Source organism: Triturus cristatus, chromosome 8, assembly GCF_964204655.1.
Source record: "Triturus cristatus chromosome 8, aTriCri1.1, whole genome shotgun sequence".
NCBI classification, from domain to species: Eukaryota; Metazoa; Chordata; class Amphibia; order Caudata; family Salamandridae; genus Triturus; species Triturus cristatus.
In genome coordinates, this window is record NC_140591.1 from 1,232,339,212 (window position 1) to 1,232,360,248 (window position 21,037).

The 21,037-nt window shown below is 44.8% G+C and overlaps 1 long non-coding RNA gene across 1 annotated transcript in view; it reads right to left on the reverse strand.

Annotated features, from left to right (window-relative positions):
* The window catches only part of LOC146805646 (uncharacterized), an 88,758-nt gene that overhangs the window by 55,654 nt on the left and 12,067 nt on the right, over window positions 1–21,037 (reverse strand). Inside the window, exon 2 of the long non-coding RNA XR_014967867.1 lies at window positions 8,602–8,653. This is a non-coding gene — a long non-coding RNA (uncharacterized LOC146805646). The remainder of the gene's footprint in view (window positions 1–8,601; window positions 8,654–21,037) is intronic.

Consider the following 21,037-nt stretch of genomic DNA (forward strand, 5'->3'; position numbering starts at 1 on the left):
TCAATAGTAGGTGCTGTGGCTCCATTAAGAACTGGACATGATTTCCAGCTCCCTGGCCCGCTGCCATCCATGCGGTGGTGCAGTCCCCTTACGGCTGGGTTGCCGCGTGTCAATGATTGCTCCAAGTTACCCACAGGTTCGGGACGCACTCAGACCACAGTGTACATCCGCATACCAACACTCACGTCTCGGGCAGCCGACGCGTTTCGAAATTGTTTCTTCTTCAAAGGCTAGATTCCACTCAGTACACAGCGTTTGTTTGACCACTCCTTTATTTAATCAGACGCCTCCTGATAGGCTGCTCAGATGAGCCCTCTCCTTAGGAATTCTGGGATATGTCGTCCCCATGTAAAAAAGCGTTTGTGGAACTGTTATTTAAGACCCTCCAATGGGTCCCGATGCGTGCATGGTCAATAGTAGGTGCTGTGGCTCCATTAAGAACTGGACATGATTTCCAGCTCCCTGGCCCGCTGCCATTCATGCGGTGGTGCAGTCCCCTTACGGCTGGGTTGTGATCAAGGCCGTTCGTCGGCCGAAACGCGTCATGACATAAGGGAGATGTGAAAACTGTACAATAAAATAACAGTATCTACCGACGAAGAGGAGTTTGTGCATTCTTTCTTTTCCTGGAGAAAACCGGTGAATGCTTTGTGTCCATATATATATATATTCCGACAACGCTGTAATTCCTCCTTCCTTGAATCCCCAGCAACCACGGACACCAAATGAGCTTCAAAACCGGTCTTTTAATGAGAGCAAATAGGCAAAACAATTACTCTACGCGTTTCGGGATAGCACTCCCTTGATCACGAGTAAAGGCAAAGTGAACCAGGAAGTGCAATAAATAGTCATGTGATTTCTTTTGGTAAACAAAGAAAACAGACTTCTAGGCTACTCGTATCTTCACGAGGCCACTTTTTTCTTGAAGGCAACTTTAACAAAATTTACATTTCGACAAAATACATTGTGTGGAACTGAGTAAAACGTTTGATGTAATCTGAACATGCATTGCATTATACACAGAATAAATAACAATTTTCGTCCATTTAAATCATAAGGGTTGAGTATATACCTTACACAAAATTCCGATTCAATCGTAATTACCTAAACCATGTACCACTGAAGCCCATGTGGGCATTAATATCAAATGTCAAAAATTATTATTTGAACGAAAAATAGTTCCACTTAACATGTAAATAGAACGTCACAAAGCATATATGCATCTTCAGTCAACACTTCTTGCCCCAGTGGGCTTATAAAAGATACTCAATCTTCCATATGTCACCAGAATAGATCAAAGTTTGCATCTACAAGAAAAAACAAATAAATAAGTTAACGGAACAGATTAAAGCGCTCTGTGAGCAAGAGGAATTCAAGAAAGAAATGGACAAAATGGAAAGAAATTTGGAAAGGATTGAGGATGATATCAAAGTGAAAAAACAGAGAAAGTTTCAAAGAGATTTGGTGGATTATCAAAAAGGACAAATCCTAACCTTTGCAAAGAAATATGACCAACTTCGAAAAAATCCCCCCGTTGAAATGCCAACAATCGATAATACAAATAGAGATACTAGTCCACAAGAAGAACTTACAGACACTGAACCCCAAACTGACGGAAGTATCGCCAGTAGCAGCGAAGTTTCGAATATCTCTAATTTCGATGGGGCAAAAAACAAGCATTTTAACAGAATTCAACATGATGGCCAAGGGGAGACAAACCAACAACAAACAAGGAAATGTACGAGGTCGTGGAAGAGGAGGCAAAGGCGTAAGAAGAGGAAACAAATCAACACGGAAAGACAATATGAGCCCAGTGGGAAGTCGTACAAGGGGCCAAAGCAAGATGAAGTAATGGATAAGAAAACGGTAATCAATTTATCTGACAGAGTGCTCAGTGATTTCGAAGTAGAACTACTTGCCCTTGGACTTACCTTTTGTCCATCAACTGACTTTAATTACACGCAAAGCTGAATAGATCTTTTCCATTTTACTAGGAAATTACGTATTAAAAAATGGTTTGCTACCAAGGTGGAAACTCAAGTAGAAAGTATGAATGATAATCCAAGCGCAGTGAGTATCAATGATGCCGAGTTACTTCATACAGCTAACGTGCTGGCAGGCTTAGCTACAAGTAATGATAATCCGTTTACTGATTTTGAGAATGAAAATGTCATCCTTAATTTGAATGCAAAAAATCCATTTAAACCAAAGTCCATCTTTTTGCCACAAATTAAGAACGATGCAATTGAGGTATTTGAGAGAGGAGTAACTCAGGAGTTAATGAAACTTTCAAAGAAAAAATGGCATGGATGGAGGAATGTCACATCAGCACAAAAAGAGGCTATCAATAGTTTGAAGAATGATAACTCTATAGTTATCAAGAAATCAGACAAAGGGGGAAACGTGGTTGTTCAATCACAAAAGATATATATAAATGAGGGCTTGCAACAACTAGCAGACAGTGAGAAATATCAAAGGAGTAATAGGATGGAGTACGAACATTCTATAAGACTGTTTCAGACAAGCTTAGACAAATGGAAGAAAGATGGGGTATTAGAGAAAAATGAGTACGATTTTTTGATGTGCAAACATCCCAAATTACCAGCTCTATACCTATTACCTAAGATCCATAAGAACCCAACAGACCCTCCGGGAAGACCTATTGTTTCTTCCAGAGGTAGCTGTATGGAAAACACTTCCAAATACGTCGACTTTTTCTTGCAACCCTTTGTCACTAAGCTTCCATCATATATAAAGGACACAGGTCATTTTTTGAAAGTGATTGAGAATTTGGAGTGGAAGAGAGAATTTTCACTCCTATCTTTGGATGTTGCAAGTCTTTACACATGTATACCACATGAGTTGGGACTTGCAGCATGTAGATATTATCTGAATGAGAGATCTATCTCATACCTCAGGCACACTCAGATGCTTGTTGAAATGATGACTTCTTGTTTAACACAAAACTTCTTTACTTTTGATGGCAGAATTTACAAACAATCTCTCGGTACTTCAATGGGGACTTGCTTTGCTCCTTGCTTTGCCTGTCTCTATTTGGGGTACTGGGAGGAAAAGGTTGTCAAAGAACATGATGTTTTCAAAGAAAAGGTAGTTAAGTGGGTGCGGTACATCGATGACATCCTATGTATTTGGAATGGCAGTGAGACCGAAGCAAATCTGTTTGTAGAAAGCCTTAATGACAACATTTTCAATCTTCAGTTCACAAGCCAATGGTCACAAAGTACCATTGAGTTTCTTGATCTTTCCCTTACCATCCAAAATGATAAATTAAAATGCTGCTTATTTAGGAAGAAAACTGCTGGAAACAGCCTTTTGCACGCACGCAGCTGTCACCCAAAACCTTTGTTAGACAGTATCCCTTTGGGAGAACTCTTGCGAGCTAAGCGTAACTGTAGCTCCCCCGAAGATTATGTAAAGGAAGAAGAAGTAATGACTCTGAGATTTTTGGAAAGAGGTTACTCAAAGACTGTTGTTAACAAAGCAAAGGTAGAAGTGGCTAAAAGATCAAGGGAATCATTACTAACTGAAAAAGAAATAAAAGATGAAGAGACAGAGAAAATAAGGTTTATTACCACCTATAACAATCAGGCCATTGATCTGCGCAAGAGCCTCAATACTTTCTGGCCAGTGTTACACACTGACAGTGACCTCTCAAAGTGTGTGGAATTGTTCCCACAAGTCACGTATAGAAAGGCAAAATCATTAAAGAATACATTGTGCAGAACCATTGAACCTACACACACCAACATTCTAGGGGGCAGATCTATGTCGGAGATGCGCCACTTTTACGCCGCCGTTGCGTCACTTTTGTGACGCAGCGGCGGTGTAAACCCTGCGCCACGTTGCGCCATATTTACATCGTGACGCATCTATGGAGATGCGTCACGATGTAAAGCCCTGCGCCACGTAAAACCTGCGTCAGGTTTCACGTGGGCGTGTCGACATAGGGGGGGGCGTTCCGTCGCAGGAACGCCCCTGAAAAGTGACTCAGTCAAATCTATAAGATTTGACTGAGTCACTTTCCCAACGCTGATGCGCCAAAACCCTGCGCCTGCTTGAAGCAGGCGTAAGGCTTGACGCACCATGTTAGGGATAGGGTTGGTTGGAACAGTGCTGGAGTTGCGTCGCGCTTGCGACGCAACTGAAGCACTGCGCCAACCTTACGCCATTGGATGCGTCACGCATCTGTTTATCCCTGCGCCATGATGCGCCGCATTATAAATGCGGCGCATCATGTGTGGCGCAAGGGTAAACTTGCGTGACGCATCATTCCTGGCGCATCCTTGCTGATTTGCAGGGATGCGCCAGGCATCATAAATCTGCCCCTAGGGGTACAAGGCTTTTACACATGCAGAAAATGTAAGGCATGCAAACATAGCAAAAACTGCAAGGAATGCATCCTTTCCCCAAACAATAAGCCCTACAAGATTTTGAAACATACATCATGTAACACAGATTTTGCAGTCTATGCCTTGTTTTGTCCCTGTAAAAAAGCCTATATTGGCAGCACCATACATAAGGCTAAAATCAGAATTTTAGAACACCTTCGCGCCATTAAACATGGCAATAAACAATACCCTGTTGCACGCCACTTCCTGAGTCACCACAGTCAGAACAGTGATTTACTCAGTTTTTGCGTCGTTGACACAATAAAGATGAGTGAGAGAGGAGGTAATAGGGTTCAAGACCTTAGACGATTGGAGTCGAAACTCATAATCCAGTATGGTACTTTGGCCCCGATGGGTCATAACTGTGACGAAGAGTTAGCGGTGCACTTAGGATGAATTTGAATGTGTTCATGTTGAATCTTCACAGTCCTGCATTATTGAAACGAGAGTCAGTAGCTTGTTAACAAATGTTATTGCAAAAAATGTTTTTAATGATTTTAAGGTGTAAAGTTTCAGGAAATATAGTCTTAGTTAACTTTTTTCGACCAATTGTTGATTGATTTATTTGTTTTTTCTTGTAGATGCAAACTTTGATCTATTCTGGTGACATATGGAAGATTGAGTATCTTTTATAAGCCCACTGGGGCAAGAAGTGTTGACTGAAGATGCATATATGCTTTGTGACGTTCTATTTACATGTTAAGTGGAACTATTTTTCGTTCAAATAATAATTTTTGACATTTGATATTAATGCCCACATGGGCTTCAGTGGTCAATGGTTTAGGTAATTACGATTGAATCGGAATTTTGTGTAAGGTATATACTCAACCCTTATGATTTAAATGGACGAAAATTGTTATTTATTCTGTGTATAATGCAATGCATGTTCAGATTACATCAAATATTTTACTCAGTTCCACACAATGTATTTTGTCGAAATGTAAATTTTGTTAAAGTTGCCTTCAAGAAAAAAGTGGCCTTGTGAAGTAACGAGTAGCCTAGAAGTCTGTTTTCTTTGTTTACCAAAAGAAATCACATGACTATTTATTGCACTTCCTGGTTCACTTTGCCTTTACTCGTGATCAAGGGAGTGTTATCCCGAAACGCGTAGAGTAATTGTTTTGCCTATTTGCTCTCATTAAAAGACCGGTTTTGAAGCTCATTTGGTGTCCGTGGTTGCTGGGGATTCAAGGAAGGAGGAATTACAGCGTTGTCGGAATACGTAGAGGTTTGCCACCTCGCCGCGGACCACCATCACAAGTGAGTAGGGGGAAGGCTAACAGTAGCGGTTCGCTATTATTGCGGTTTTTGATATATATATATATATATATATATATTCCTTGGGAACGGGTCATTCCGAGACCGAGCCCGTTGTCAGTTGGTGCATAGCGCCAGTATGCCCGAAAAACTATTATAATATATATATAAATATATATATTTAAACATATATAATGTAACATATATAATGTAAAACTATTATTAAAATAATAATTATATCCAAGGTTTTCCTTTATCATTATAAGTCTATGTATGGGACCAGCTATTCCACCTCTCCAATACATATAGCACAGTACATTCAGTCTGTTAAAATCCCGTCCATCTAGGCTAGCCAGGGGCCTCAATTAATGGAAACTATAACAGTTAGTGAAATAAAAGATGTTTTAGCTTTAATGTCTTGTGGTAAGGCTGCAGGTAATGATGGCTTTCCAGCTGAATTTTACAAAACCTTTGCTGGCGAACTACTCACTTTCTTGACCAATCTAGTTAATAATATTAAAGATGGGGTCAATTATCCTCTTGTTTTAGGGAATCTACAATTGATAGCTTTCTAAAGAAAATGAAAAAACCTGAAGACATTAACTCGTATATGCCCATAAATTTGCCTAATGCGATTCTAAGCTACTGATGAAGCTTTGGGCCATTCGGACTACACTGCTGGCTCAGGTTGCAATCCATAGAGATCAAGCAGGTTTTGTCGCCGGCGATTAATGGCTGCCAATATGAGATTCTTACTTCAGGCAATGGATTATTTCTCAGTTCATCAGACAAAGGTGGTAGTCATCATGATTGAGGAGGAGAAAGCTTTCAATCTGGTTAACTGGGAGGTGCTGCTTTTTGGCTTGTAAAGGTTTGGGTTTTCTTCAGGGTTTGTTACAATGCTCTCTAAAATTTATCATGGAGCCAAGGCTCAGATTATTGTTAATTATCATCTAGTCTGCATGGTCACAATTAAGGGGGGGACCCGACAGGGCTGCCCCCATCGCCTATCTTATTCACCCTCTTTATAGAACCTTTAGCGATTAGGATTAGGGCTTCCCATATTATAGAGCCACCTCTTTTTGGTATGTCTTTGTTGAAATGTTTCGCAGATGATATCATCTTATATCTGAAACCGGAAGTTGGAATTGTTCAGCAGGTTTTAGATGAGTGTGATCAGTTTAAAGATATGGAGGGTATAAGATCAACACCAACAAAACAGAAGTTTTACTTTTTAATTCTCCTCTCAAGGCCCTTCTACCACTTCTGCATGTACAGGCAGGGCACCAGGCACCAATTCGCTATTTGGGAGTATATGTTGCCCACGGCTATTGTAAGCTGTTTGAGCTAAACTACATTCATTTAAAAAAATTTTTTAAAAAAAGGTCTGCTCGAAAAATGGACCCTGCTTTCTTTGATCCTAGTAGGTAGAGTAGCTCTTATTAAGGTGTCGGTCCTCCCGCTTTTATTGTTTTTATTTTCGAACATCCCTATTAAAGTCATTAATTCTTTGTATTCTGATTTAGATGTGCTTCTTAAGTGTTTTATATGGAATAGTAAAGCACCTAGGGTAAATTAGTCCGTTCTCCAGCTCAATATTCTCCATGGCGGATTGGGTCTCCCCATCTCCAATCTTATTATAAAGCATCTCTTCTCGATCTTTGTGCAAGAATTCTGGACGGTAGTGAAGGAATGGATTCTTTTTTTTTTTTTTTTTTAGAAGGAAGCAGGACGCTGGCCTCCATTTACCAGTTTTTATTAAGGTTACAAAATTTCTGAAAAAGGCTAGATATAAGGTTTTAGCAGAATTGAGTGCCAGGTTTTTGAGTATATATCATTGTAACTAAATTATTTTGGGCTGGGCGTTTCTCACGCTTAGGGAGTTAGGGGATCTGGGCTTAACAATTCCGTCGACCATTGTTGCACTTTGGGAGCAAGCCAGGTTTAGAGAGGTTGGGCATTTCTTTCTTCAGGGTTAACGTATAACCTGGCTCGAAATCTCAGCTCGCAGTTGTAAACTAGGCCCACAAGCTTTTATTCTCTTCTCATCAGATTACGTGATCTTTTAAAGATTATTGCTCTGATCTTGATCAGGAGAGCCATATTTTATACCAAGCCCTGTTCAGGTCAAAGATGGCTTGAATAGGGAACTAGTATCGGATAATACACAATTTAGGGACATACCTTAATGGGATCAACATAAGGCTAGACATTATATGCCTAACAACTCACTGCGATTTGTCTGTGAGAGATTGGCAGATAATCTCACTTTTTGGCTATAAATCCAAGCAAGACATTTTAAAAGAATGTTGTTTATTTCATGCTAGTTGGCCTATTATACACCAGAGGCATTAAATAAAATGTTCTCAGCTCTCAATAACTGTTGCTTTCGGTGCAAGCACCAGCGGGAGGGGGGCTGGCTTCATATTTTGTATTCCTGTCCTCAATTAAGGGCCTTCTGGTCTAAGCTAGTTGCAGTTCTCAATTCTGATGGTGGTGTGTCTTTTACTTTAGATACAGCTTTGTTAATTGATTCTTCAAAAGTGGCGAACCTCTAGGGTTCCGTGGTATCAAGAGTGTTATAGTAAAATTATTAGAACAAAACAATTTGAGGAAGCATATGTCAAGCTGGTAGGGGGCTTAAAGCGATTTAACACCGCTTGGCCATATTTGGATTTAATTAACAGTTAGGATAGTGAGGTCTGGTTTAGAATAAGTTTAGATCTCACTACACCCGAGAGTACCTAGACTGAGAAGATGCAGCCTCATTAAGAATTCTGTGTTTATAGGCATAGATACCAGGTTGGTCCTAATTTCATAAAATAGTTGGTTTTATTACTTAAGCAGTAGGATTTGTCATTAATTGCACTCACTGATGCACTTTAATAACATTAAGGCACTTGTAAGAAGGTCCACCCCATTCCCCGATATTTACCTGCAATCCAGGAATCAAGTCCGCCTTCCAAGGACCGGAACCCGGATTCATCCTGGGAAGAAAAGAGATCACGCATTACTCCTCTGTACGGAACACCTCCTTGTCACGTGTTACTAAAGGAGGACCGGGACTGGTTGAACAGAAACCAGGAAGGAGGGGCTGATCCTGGAAGAAAGCCAGAAGAGAAAGAGAAGAAGGACAAAGGCGGAGAGAGAGGGGGATCATACTTCATACCTGGAGCCGTTGGAGGATGAAGGAGCATTCCCACAAGCATAAGGAACCAACCCTAACCCCGAAGAGGAATTCCGAGAGGACGGCAAGGCTGAAGACGAATCGGAGAAGTGGTGTGAAGAGTGGTGGAGCCCTGCGGAGGATGCGGAAGTGCTGCCACAACTCTGGAGAGTTTCGGCGGAGAGGGTAAGTCCAGACAGGATTGGTGAGTAGAATATAGGGGAGAAAGGGGAGTGAATGCATGTTGGTGGAGGGGAGAGCGTATGCAGAGTTCATCCATTTAATTCCCCTGTCTCTCACCCAGCCACATCCGAAGCCACCTTGACACTATGAGCAGCACTATTGTTATGCAGAACCCATGTAGGGGAAACTCCAGAAGAACGTACAGGTTACTCTTTCTTTTGTTGTCTCCGTGACATGAGGAAACCTACAGAACCCTTAGACAGGAGGGAAGTTCGAGTTGAAGTTTTATTTTGGTAACCTTTGCCTTCCTCCATGTGTATTTACTACACCAACACACAAAAAGGGTGTGGTGAATGGTAGATGTCACCCCTGTGATTAGGGAAAGCACAATACTTACCACTCCTTTCTTATCTCCTTTTCCGAGCCTCCAGTAGGTTACATAGACGAGAAGATGACCAGAAAGAGGAAAAGGGAAGAAAAGAAGCAAAGGAGGATACCATGAAAACCCGATGCTGCCCTTTTGTTTACCTAACATACAATAAAATCTACAATCTTTAAGAAGTACACACAACCTCCGCATCTATTTATCCAGCCTGCGCTCCCACAGATGGTGTCAGAAGTGGGACCCTGAGACATGGAAGCCATGATCGCCAAGATGGCTGAAAGCCAGGAGAAACTGAAAAGGGTCATAGAAAGGTTTCTGTCAGTGGAGGAAGAAGATAGGGGAATGCTACAGCAGGCCCTGACAGGTCAAAGGAAGCCAGACACAAGAGGCCGCCATGGGGAAATTGTCAGATGCTATAGGACAGCAGAGAGGCCACACCTCTCTTCCATCGGTAGTCATGCAGAAACATGTGAGCGGTAAAGACCCTGACTACTTCTTTAACAACTTTGAGCGGATGCCGTCAGCGGCCGCCTGGCCTACAGATAAATGGGCTCAATACCTGGGACCACTGTTGTCGGGGGATCTGCAAGCCGCCTATCAGGCAGCTAACCTACAGGGAGTTACCTCATATACAGAAATTAAGCAAAGTGTTCTGGAACGAATAGGCATCGATGAAGAAACGTACTGGATCAGACTACAACAGATCAAAGAGGGTTCCCAAGAGACTCCCTGGGCAAAATATTTTCAATTAAAATACATGGCTTACAGGTGGCTGAAACCACTTACTACAACGAAGGACGAAATAATGGCTAAAATCTATGTGGAACATTATCTGTCATCACTGCATCCCACAGTACAGAGATGGGTTCTCCTGCACACCCGCCTTATGTTGGAATCGGCTGTGGAGATAGCCAGTGCTTTTAGCAGGGTGCAGGAAATTCAGAAAGGTCGAGAGGACACATCCTGGAGACAGGGAGGAAGCCGGGGTCCTCGTCCACTACGACCCTCTTCCTTGAGGAAACCGAAAACCGTTACCATTATACCCGGACTTCCTGTCTCCCAGACCACCCTCAGAAGGCCCTCAGTGCTTCCGTTGTGGGGGCCTCGGACACAGAGATCGGTTCTGCCCACAGAAGGAAGAACCGATGGAAGTCAGAGTTGTCAGGTCCTACTACTGTTCCACCCAAGATCAAAAAACCCCTCCTTATCACTGCCAACTCTATGTGACTGAACAACCTGTGACTGCCTTGGTGGATACAGGCTGTCTGCAAGGCGTCCTACGACCTCAAAGCATAACAAGAGGGATAACCCATACTAATGGGAATGTAACCATCCAATGTGTACACAGGGATAAAAAACTATATCCTACCATGGATGTCTCTAGCATACGTCGATCAGATCCTGCATCAACACTACGAGTCGGGTTGATACCTCAATTACCTGAGCAGTTAATCATTGGAAATGATTATCCAGGCTTATCAAGTTTGATCCAAGAAACTCATAAAGAGAGAGAGAGATGGCGGGACACCGCTCCCTTAACCCAGAATGAGAAACATGAGTGGCCTCCCTCAAAGGCTAGAAAGAGTTGAAAACAGAAACAAGAGAAAAAGAAGAATTCTTTTAGTGTTTTCCCAGTCATGAGAGAAGAGTCCCCCTGGAAAACACATAGGGACTTCCACGCCGCACAAAGAGAAGACCCTAATGACTTAACAAATACAGCAAAGTATAACACAGTGTAAAAGGCAATATTTAATAAAGTGCAAAGCAGTGCTGCAGCAACAGCTAAATATAAAGCAGCGCTAAGCGCTGTTCGGCTAATCAAAGTAAAAAAAATTAAAAGCACAAGACATAGCACATACAAATGATACAAACGTGAACCATTCAACTGATTTTATTAACCCTTAGCACACTTCTAATTTACCATTTCTCCAGACTGTGTTCACTGGCTTCCATTCGCGGCTCCCCTTTCTCATCACCCACATGCTAATAACACTGTAAACTATTTCCTTGAAGCACTACATAATAAAATAGGCCCGCACACCCGCTGTTCTTATTGAACATGACACTGCTGAAGAGGAAACGGACATCGAAGTCGAAGATTTACCATCAGCTGCGAGGGAGGTGAAAAAAACAACAATTTACCCCCCCCCCCCCCCCCCCCCGGGCTTTCAGTCTTTAGTTGGTGAGTAGAAGCAATCCTGGTGGAAAGCAACACAAGCATGAGCAAGTACAAGGCAAGGCACAGGTCAGGCCGAGGGGGCAATCAGACTTCAGGCTTGGGGGGTTGCGGCCGCCTGACAGAGCAGCCTTTGAGACGAGGGCGGGAGACACGCCGTCTCCCTCCCTACTGCTTACCCGGCGTGGTTTGTGGCAGGCAGGAGGCAGAGAATGTTGTAATGTTTTTCTTTTTTGTTGCAGGCGGAGTTACAGGGAGATCTGGAATCAAAGGGGTACAGAAGGGTACCTCTGCGCGGCATCATGGTGGGTGCCAGAGCCAAATCCTAGGAGCCTCATGGGAGATTCCTGGAAAACCGTGTCGGCGCCCCGCTAGTCCTTTGGCTGTTGTGGGCCTGAACAACCGGTGAGTTTGCTATGCTAAGCTCCACCCTGAAAGGGGCGTGAGTAAGAAGGTACCAAGGGCCACGTGATCCGGGAAGAGGATCACTAGTAAGGGCAGCACAGGTGGGGTTCGCCCCACTGCTGCCTGGCTCATCAGGCGGGCAGGCGGCCCAGTTGGTTGCCTGCCCTTGGATCGCCCCTAAGATAACCCACCTATTACATAACGATGTATGTAATAAACCTGCAGCAGCTTTACCCAAACAAGAAAAAATTGTGTTGTGTGTTTATTTATTGGAATGTATGTTATGTTGGAGGGGTGGGAAAGGATACCAATGGCGATACAATGATTATGTATTCAGACTTACTCGGATTTCGATGCCGGCCATGTTCAGGTGAGAGACCAGGGATTGAAAGAGTTAAGTCAAAGCGCTGCTTTCAGCCTCACAGGGTGCCGAGGGGTGGGCAGCTTTAAAGGACTGTAGTGTTGTAAGGCACACTCGCCATAGTGCTTTAAAACGGTCACGTTCAAGACGTCTCCATCTCTTTTACCCGGCAAATGACTTGCACAGGCCCAGTCTCATGGGCCTTCCAGCAGCATCAGCCTGTCAGGGGAATCCGGCCTTTCCACACATGAATCTCCGGTAAGGATGAAGCAGTCAGCCAGCCTCCAGCCATGGGTCTGAGACGTGCCTCTTATTGAGTCATGCAAACGGCCTTTCTACAGTCCACGGCCTGTTCGCAAATAAAGCTCAGATGATTGCTGTGCCTATTGTGGAGAGCTGTGTTTAGCCACCAGAACCGAGCTACTAATTCTGGTCGCACAGTTTGCTTGATACATATAGCTGTTCCTTTACTTGAATTGGGAAATCACATGGACTCCTCGGTGAGCTGGAATCCCTTGATCGTACAGTGCCTGCTCTTCCATCGAAGATGCTGCTCTTTCTAAATGGCACTGCCAGAAGATCTCAGCGTCGCTGCTGTACTTTTAATTGGGCCGGTAACCGCACCGCTCATCACGAGAAGTCATAATTCCCTTGGCAGAGTGCCAGGGGAGGCCAGAATAGCTAAAGGTCGCGGCACTTATTTTAATATGCAGGGCACAAGTCCTAAAGAAAGAAGTGGGGGCATTGACCTAATTAATCAGTAAGCAAGTGGCATCATGGCGCGTGAGGCGCGTGACATCACAGTGCGTGACATCAGATCTTAAGCCCTCACATATATGTTTAACGTCTATCATGAGTACATTGGAGCACATTTCGAGTATACTTACAAACCCTCCTGATTTAGGCAGAAGATTCACACTTTTGTATGCTTTACGTAAACCAATGTTGCCTTTTGTCAGCATAAAGCTTCCTCTACCTATAGTACTTTAAAAGAAAAAATAGTGATATTTAAAATTACAATGCCTCCTCAAGGGTAGTAAGCGTATATAAATGCGATTTATTTTGTGCAAATACTCGGAAAGATCAACACATCTGACGACCACCAGCTGGCTGGACTACGGAAACACCCTCTACACCGGAACCACAGCCAAACTGCAGAAAAGACTCCAACGCATCCAGAACGCCTCCGCACGACTCATCCTGGACATCCCCCGCCACAGCCACATCTCCGGACACCTGAAAGACCTGCACTGGCTACCCGTCAACAAAATAATCACGTTCCGCCTCCTCACCCACGCACACAAAGCCCTCCAAGACCTGGGCCCCAGGTACCTCAACAACCGCCTGAACTTCTACACTCCCACCCGCCAACTACGATCGACCAGCCACGCCCTCGCCGCCGTCCCACGCATCCGAAGAGCCACCATGGGAGGAAGATCCTTCTCCTACCTGGCAGCCAAGACCTGGAATTCCCTCCCCATCCACCTCTGGATCACCCAGGACCACCTCGCCTTCAGGAAGCAACTCAAGACCTGGCTGTTCGAGCAGTAGCGGACCCCCCCCCCCCCCCCAAGCGCCTTGAGACCCCCCGGGTGAGTAGCACGCTATACAAATTTCTTGATTGATTGATTATAGTGCATGCATATCTCCTAAACAGAGCCTGAACAAAGTGAAAAGCAGCCTCTATTAAGTATGTGTGAAGTGCTAACAAGGTGTGAGCCTTTGTTTCCCCTCTGCTGCATTTGCTTTTAGGTGTGAGGCTCCTGACTGTTATGGGCCCAGCAGGAGTCCGAACTAAGAAAGCCCCCTCCCCGCCTGCACCTTGTTACAGATCAAAAGCAGACAACAACTTGCAGGCGCTGCTGTAAGTGTCCCGGTGTTTTAAAATTACATTGGAACAAATTCAGCATCTTTTTAGTGGCCCCAACTTCTTGGCAGGATGGACAGCGTCCACCCTGTGAAAAAAGTGGGTGGACACTGTGAGGGCTGGATTGGGATTAAAAATCGGCCCGGGCCCACATTTGCATATTGCCTTTCTGCAGAACACTGCTTCTGCGAAATTTTCTAAAAAAGGAGAGGTTAAAAAAGAAATGTACGGATTAGTTTACACTGGTGAAACACTCCTGAAAATAAGTGAGGACGCTTTTGCTCAGGCCCCCTGAACCCACTCAATATGCATATATTAATGGGCCAGCCCAGCGAGAGAAAGGGAGTGATACCTCTGCCTGTTGATAAAAGGGAGGTAATTGACGCCCATCTGCCTACAGAAAAACCACTCAGGCACCCACTGGGCTGCTGGTAGTATCTGAACAGTGCAGAAACTGCCCAAATCAGCCCCCCAGGCTGCTCAAAAAAGCAGCCCACAGCTGGAATTCGAATACCGGCCCCTCGGGCATTGCCCGAGTGCTCGTGTTACCATTCCGACACTGGAAACTGTCCACCCGCGTGTATCCGATACTCGTGCCCTGTTAATGGGACAATAATGGCTAGGTTTTTTTAGGGGGGCGATCGTACTTTTAATGGGCTAACTTTGACACTTCTCAGTAGGACTGATTTACATACAATTGAACAACATTAGCATTTCATACTAGGTTAGAACAACTGGAATGGATAAATATATGTTACATGTTTAAGAGGGGCCCCTTCTGGAAGAAAGGTGTGTTCCTGGTGGCTCCCCGCAGCAGAACTCTTGTGGAGTCATGTGGAAGTGCTGAGAAGAAAGAAAGTATGGTTCTATGCCATCACAGGATAAACAAGCATTTGCAATGCTATAGGTCTTGCATTTGTAAGAGTTAGAGCTATTGGTGTTGTAAATGACAATGTCTTAAATGACAATGTCTTTTACCCATGTGTATTGGTTTGGAGTGGATGTATCTGGTGTGGAATTATGTGGGTTGGATTGGAATTGTTAGTTGTGGAATTGTGTGTGGTGGAATTGTGTGGTATGGAGTGGATTTGTGTAGTGGAATTATGTAGCATGGTGTGCGGTGGAATTATGTGGATAGTAGTTATGTGGTATTCAGTGTTTTGGAATCATGTGGACTGCGATTGTGTGACATGGAGTATAAATATGTGGAATGGTTTTTTGTGTTGTGGAGTGGTATGTAGTGAAGTTTAATTATGTGGTGTTGGAAATGGCCCTTTTTGCAGGGTTATCCCCAAACATTTTGCTTCTTCCTCCTTCGTTTTTTCTGACCCGTGATTGTTGGCTATAGGACTCTGGGCACTTTACCACTGCTGATCAGTGCTAAAGTGCATATGCTCTCTGTATAAATTGTTACTATGATTGGTTATCCATGATTGGCAGATTTGGTTCATCAGTAGGTCCCTAGTAAAGTGCACTGAGTGTGCCAGGGCTGGTGATTCAAATGCTACTAGTGGGCCTGCAGCACTGATTGTGCCACCCCCATGAGTAGCCCTAAAATGGTGTCTCAGGCCTGCCACCGCAGTGCCTGTGTGCAGTTGCCATGCTGACTGGGCAAGTGCACCCACTTGCCAGTCCCTAAACCTTCCCTTTTCTGCTTATTAGTCACCCCTATGGTAGGCCCAAGGGCAGGGTGCATTGTAAGTATAAAGTAGGACATGCGCATGTGTGTGTGCCATGTCCTAATAGTGAATTACAGCCATTTTCGTTTTTCACTATTGCAAGGCTACCTGTTCCCCATAGGCCAGAATGGGCAGTTTGATTATTACATCCTATTATCCTAACTGACCCAGGGAGCATGGTAGAAATTTGAGTTTAGTATGACTGGACTCAGAATGATAAAATACATCTATTAGTGAAGTTGGTTTTAACATTCTGTGTTTGAAAATACCACTTTTAGGAAGTAGGTATTTTCTTGCCTAACTATCCAAACCTGCCTCTGCTAGGTTGTGTATTCCTTGTCTGGAGTTTGAGTGACAGGGGCTGGGGAATTCCAGGGGGCTGGGCAATTCCCGGAGACAGGGTGAGTCAGCACGTGCGTGTGCGAGACGCTTCCTACCGAACCTGCGCACCGGAATCCATACAAGGTATCGCATCCCTCCCCATACAGACCGGATTCATCGCAACACGCCCGCTGCGTGCAGCGGGGCTGTCGCATCGCCTCCCTAGGGTCTCAGGAGTGACTCATTGCTTGTTTTTCAATGCTGCAGCTTCCATTTGGAACTTTTGTCGCATCGACAGGTACTTTGGACTAAACGTGACGCAACTGTGGATTATTTTGACGCAAACCCTAGAACTCTTTAAAAATCATATTCTTGAACTGTGTATGTTGGATTTTTGTCGTTTTGGTCTTGTTTAGTTTAGATTAAATACTTTTATTTATCTAAACTGGTATGGAGTCCATTTGTGGTGTTTTCAATGTGTTACTGTGAGTGTTCGTACAAATACTTTACACATTACCTTTGATAAGCCAGTCTGCTAGTGCCAAGCTACCAAGGGGGTGAGCAGGGGTTATCTAAAGAGTGTATCCCCCTTACCCTGACTAGAAGCGAGGGTCCCTATTTGGACAGTGGTACCTACCTCTGCCAACTAGAGACCCCCAGATCTAACATGTGGTATGCTGTTGAAACTTGCGGCATGATGTGAAATTCTGTGGTGTGGATTGGATGTATCTGGTGGGTTGTGTAATTGTGTTGTTGAATTGAATTATGTGGTTTTTTGTTGAATTATGTGGTGTGGAATGGAAATGTGTAGAGTTGAATTGTGCGGCGTGGAAGTGTGTGGCGTTGAGTGAAATTATGCTGATTGGAATTATGTGGCATGATATGGAGGGTATTTGTTTGGAATGTATTACCAAGTTTAAAAATGATGAAACAATTACAAAGAAAGGAGGCCTTTCATTGTGCATAAATTGAAAGACGCTAAACACTGGAAATACTTCACTTTCACTACGAGGTTAATTTTGTAACTGCGTCTTGAGATTTGCAGACAGAAAGCTGAAATGAAATGACCCAGAAATATGAGTTAAAGAAATAAATTAGGCTACAGTGCCATGAAGAGATGTTGAATAAATGCTCTCTTTATTATAAAAGGCCTGGTCCACATTTTGTTTGTGCGTGTGCCATGAAATACTACAGCTTAAACATAAAAAAAATGGAAAACAATGGTGGAGGGCAGCTCCAAAGAGTAGTTTAAGATTTTGGAAAGGAGTTATAATTGGGGCAAATTAATTACTTCTGTTATATCGTGTATTCAACATTGCTCTCTAGCATGCACATTCTTCTCCCACATAAGCAATTCCTTAACGTGACCTAATTGATTGCAGGTTAGAATTTGTTTGCTTTAATGTATACGTTTCTCTGTACTTTTTGAGTGGATTTTTGGCAAAGTGTCATGGTGGAAGGTTTGCTTTATTATCAGCAGCAGTGTTGTAGCTCCATTGGTGAATCAGGTGTGGTGGCACTGGGGCTCTGAAGAGTGAGGGGCCATAATTATTGCTGTATTTCACAGTTCAATCAGTAGCCAGGGTGCCCAGTTCCTTTCTTGCACTAAGGTCCAGGACACGTTGGCCTGCCACTACTCACTGGAATCCCAAGATTAATCTACCATAGAGGGCAGGCAGGTACGATGGCACATGTGGGTGAAGGAGGTGGCATAGACACAAAAACCGAGAAACTGCAGGCACGGTCTTCTTTACAAAGTTGTGAAATGTATTCATAAAGCTTGCAAATTCTTTCGGGCTCGGTCCCACATGAGGTGAAACTAAAAAACGGTGACGAGTGCGCACTTTACAGGGCTGTCAGAACGTCAACAGAGTTGATGTTAATGTTTTTGCCATCATACAAAAAACAAACAAACTATTTTCCCTATCTCCTAATGTTAGAAATGGGATTTCTGGTTGGCTAAGGCTTGTGCCAAAGCCAGGCAGAAACCACCACTCTAGTCAGGGCAAGGGGGTGACACACTGTTGATAACCCCTGCTCACCCCCTTGGTAGCTTGGCACGAGCAGTCAGGCTTATCCCAAAGGCAATGTATAAAGCGTTTGTGCAACACACACACACAGCAGCAACACACTAGGCACACCACAAAAGAAACTCCACACACGGTTATATAAAAAAAGCCTTTGTATTATCATAAACACATTAGAAACCTAATCACACATTCACACTGTGCCAACTGGCACGGGCAATATTCACAGGGGATTATGTATACATGACAGGGCCAATTGGGCCACCGTCAGAACCATCAGAAAAGATAAGTAAGTATAAATAACAACCAGTAATTACTGGTACAATAATGAACTAAGCATTATCACATGCCATAAAATACATTATTCCCAAACCTCACCAGCATAACACATTATGGCATAGGCCTCCCAAGTATAAATCATATTATGCAATCACCTTAGGCATAAACATATTACGCAATATCACATTAGGCCTAAATCAGCAGTGCACCACAGTACACTACTACAACGTGCATGCATCACCCAACTGTCCCCAGGCCAAACTGGCCTTCCACTGGGGCTCAAATGCCCTTTGTCCAAATAGTCAGGGCTGGGCTCCCAATGCAGCAAAATCCCAAAAGTGCGCAATGCACTGGGGGCTGGGGTGCACCTCACCCCTTTCTCTCCCCTCCAAAGGAATGCCCAACAACATTGCAGCTGCCCGCTCTCTATCGCGTTGCAGCTGGGGAATTCGGCTTGGCACCACTGTGCCTTCTGAGCCCCCACTGGGACTCCCAAAATGGAATGGCCCCCAAGTCCCAAACTGGGACTTCTAAAATGAAATCGGCCACGTGTTGGAGCTGCCCACTGGAATGGCGTACAGCTGTGAGAACAGCCCGGGCACTCACGGTGCCCTAAGAGTGACCACAGGTGGGGGGCAGGCACCGACAATGTGCCCCGACTCACTACCCCCCAACAAGTTCACAACGGAGGCCCACAATCCCCGGGCACCGACAATGTGCCCCGACAGGTCCCGCTACCTGGACCTCTCTGAATACTGCACCACTCACCGGAGCTTCTTGTGGGTATTCTGCTCCTCTCTGCGCAGGTCCTCAGTGTGCATGGAGGCGGGGTTGTCTCCCGCTCTTTTTTTGGCACCGTCCAGTGCGGGTGGGCTCCACCTGGTTCTCCTCAGTGTGCACCGGGCCTCTCAACAGCTCACGGGAGCCCTGCTCGGGCAGGATGCTGGCTTCTGGTCGGCTCCACTCCTCTTCCGCTCCAGCCGCGCTGTGATTGGCAGCTGCAGTAACCTCGCCCCGCCCACAACCAGGCATGGCCGCATGGCTTCTGAGTCTCTCCTGGAGCGGCGGCTCCTCTAGCAATTTCAAAGTGTGGGGAAGGCTCCCGCGAAGCACACACCGTGGAGTGGGCACCCACTGCTTAGTTATGCATAAAGAGGGGTAGGCACCCGCTGAAAAGGGCGCCACAATGTGGGGTGGGCACTCGCTTAGCTCAGCAAAATGCGGGGTAGGATCCCGCTCGATTGGGCGATAATGCAGGGGAATTCCCACATCTGGATTTCCCCTAAATGAGATGCAGCTCCATGCTGCGAAGCCCCAGCCCTCTCCTCCTGGGCAATCAAAGTATAGCACTCACGAGGCGCTTAAAGCCAAAAGTTTCAGTCAGCAAATTCAAGTCCTGGGAGCACAAGACTGGGCTCAGGCATGCCAGCACATAGGGCCCTCCAGCAGGGAGGCAGTCCCTCGTGGCGTTTCCTCCTGGAGCCCAGTAGCAGCAGCCCCCAGCGTCAGAACAAGCACAGGAATAGCACTCAACACATGGGGTCACAGCCCCTACATTTATACTTCCAATCTCAAATGGTTCTGGTTTTTTTTGGACCACTCTGCTTACAGTGCTCACACCCTCCTTTCAGAGATGGGGCTCAGTCATCAGACACACCACAGGGGGGTGGAGCCAGCATTGTACAGGCCAGGCACTGACCTATTCAGGGACCAGGGACTTCTCCCTTCCACTACTCCAAATGCAGATGTCCCATTCAGCCTAGTGCTGACTCACCCTGCCCCTCCTGGAGCCACACACACCTCACCAGCCCTTGTCACTCAAAAGCCAGACATGCAATTCACATCAGGCAGGCAGACACATAGCACACAGAAATGCCAACTTCTAAAAGTGGCATTTCCAAAATAGTTATAATAAATCTGCGCACACCATTGCGTAGCATTTATTATTACTATTCCAGACATACCAAACTTGTCCACGCTGCGCCTCTCATATCAGGAATTACCACTGAAACACCTATCAAGGAATCCCCAATGCATTGCTATGGGAGGGCAGCCCCACAGTAGTGAGAAACCAAAATGGCTGTTTGTCACTACCAGGACATGTCACACACTTAAGGTACATGTCCTATCTTTTACCTACAATGCACCCTGCCCATAGGGCTAGCTCGTGTCTACCTTAGGGGTGACTGATATGTAGTAAAAGGAGGGTCACGGACATGGCACACACTTTAGGTGCCACGTCACAGCGGCAGTGACACTGCGCGCACAGGCCCTGCAATGGCAGAGGCCTGGGATAGGTTTGCAAGGCTACTTTGGTGGGTGGTGCAATCAGCGCTGCAAGCCCACCAGTAGCATTTAATTCACCAGCCCTGGGTATATGCGATACCACTTTACAAGTGACTGACAGGTAAATTAAATAGGCCAAACAGGTGTAGACCAATCTTACCATATTTAACACAGAGAGAGCATGCACTTTACACTGGACAGCAGTGCTAAAGTGCCCAGAGTCCTAAAACCACCAA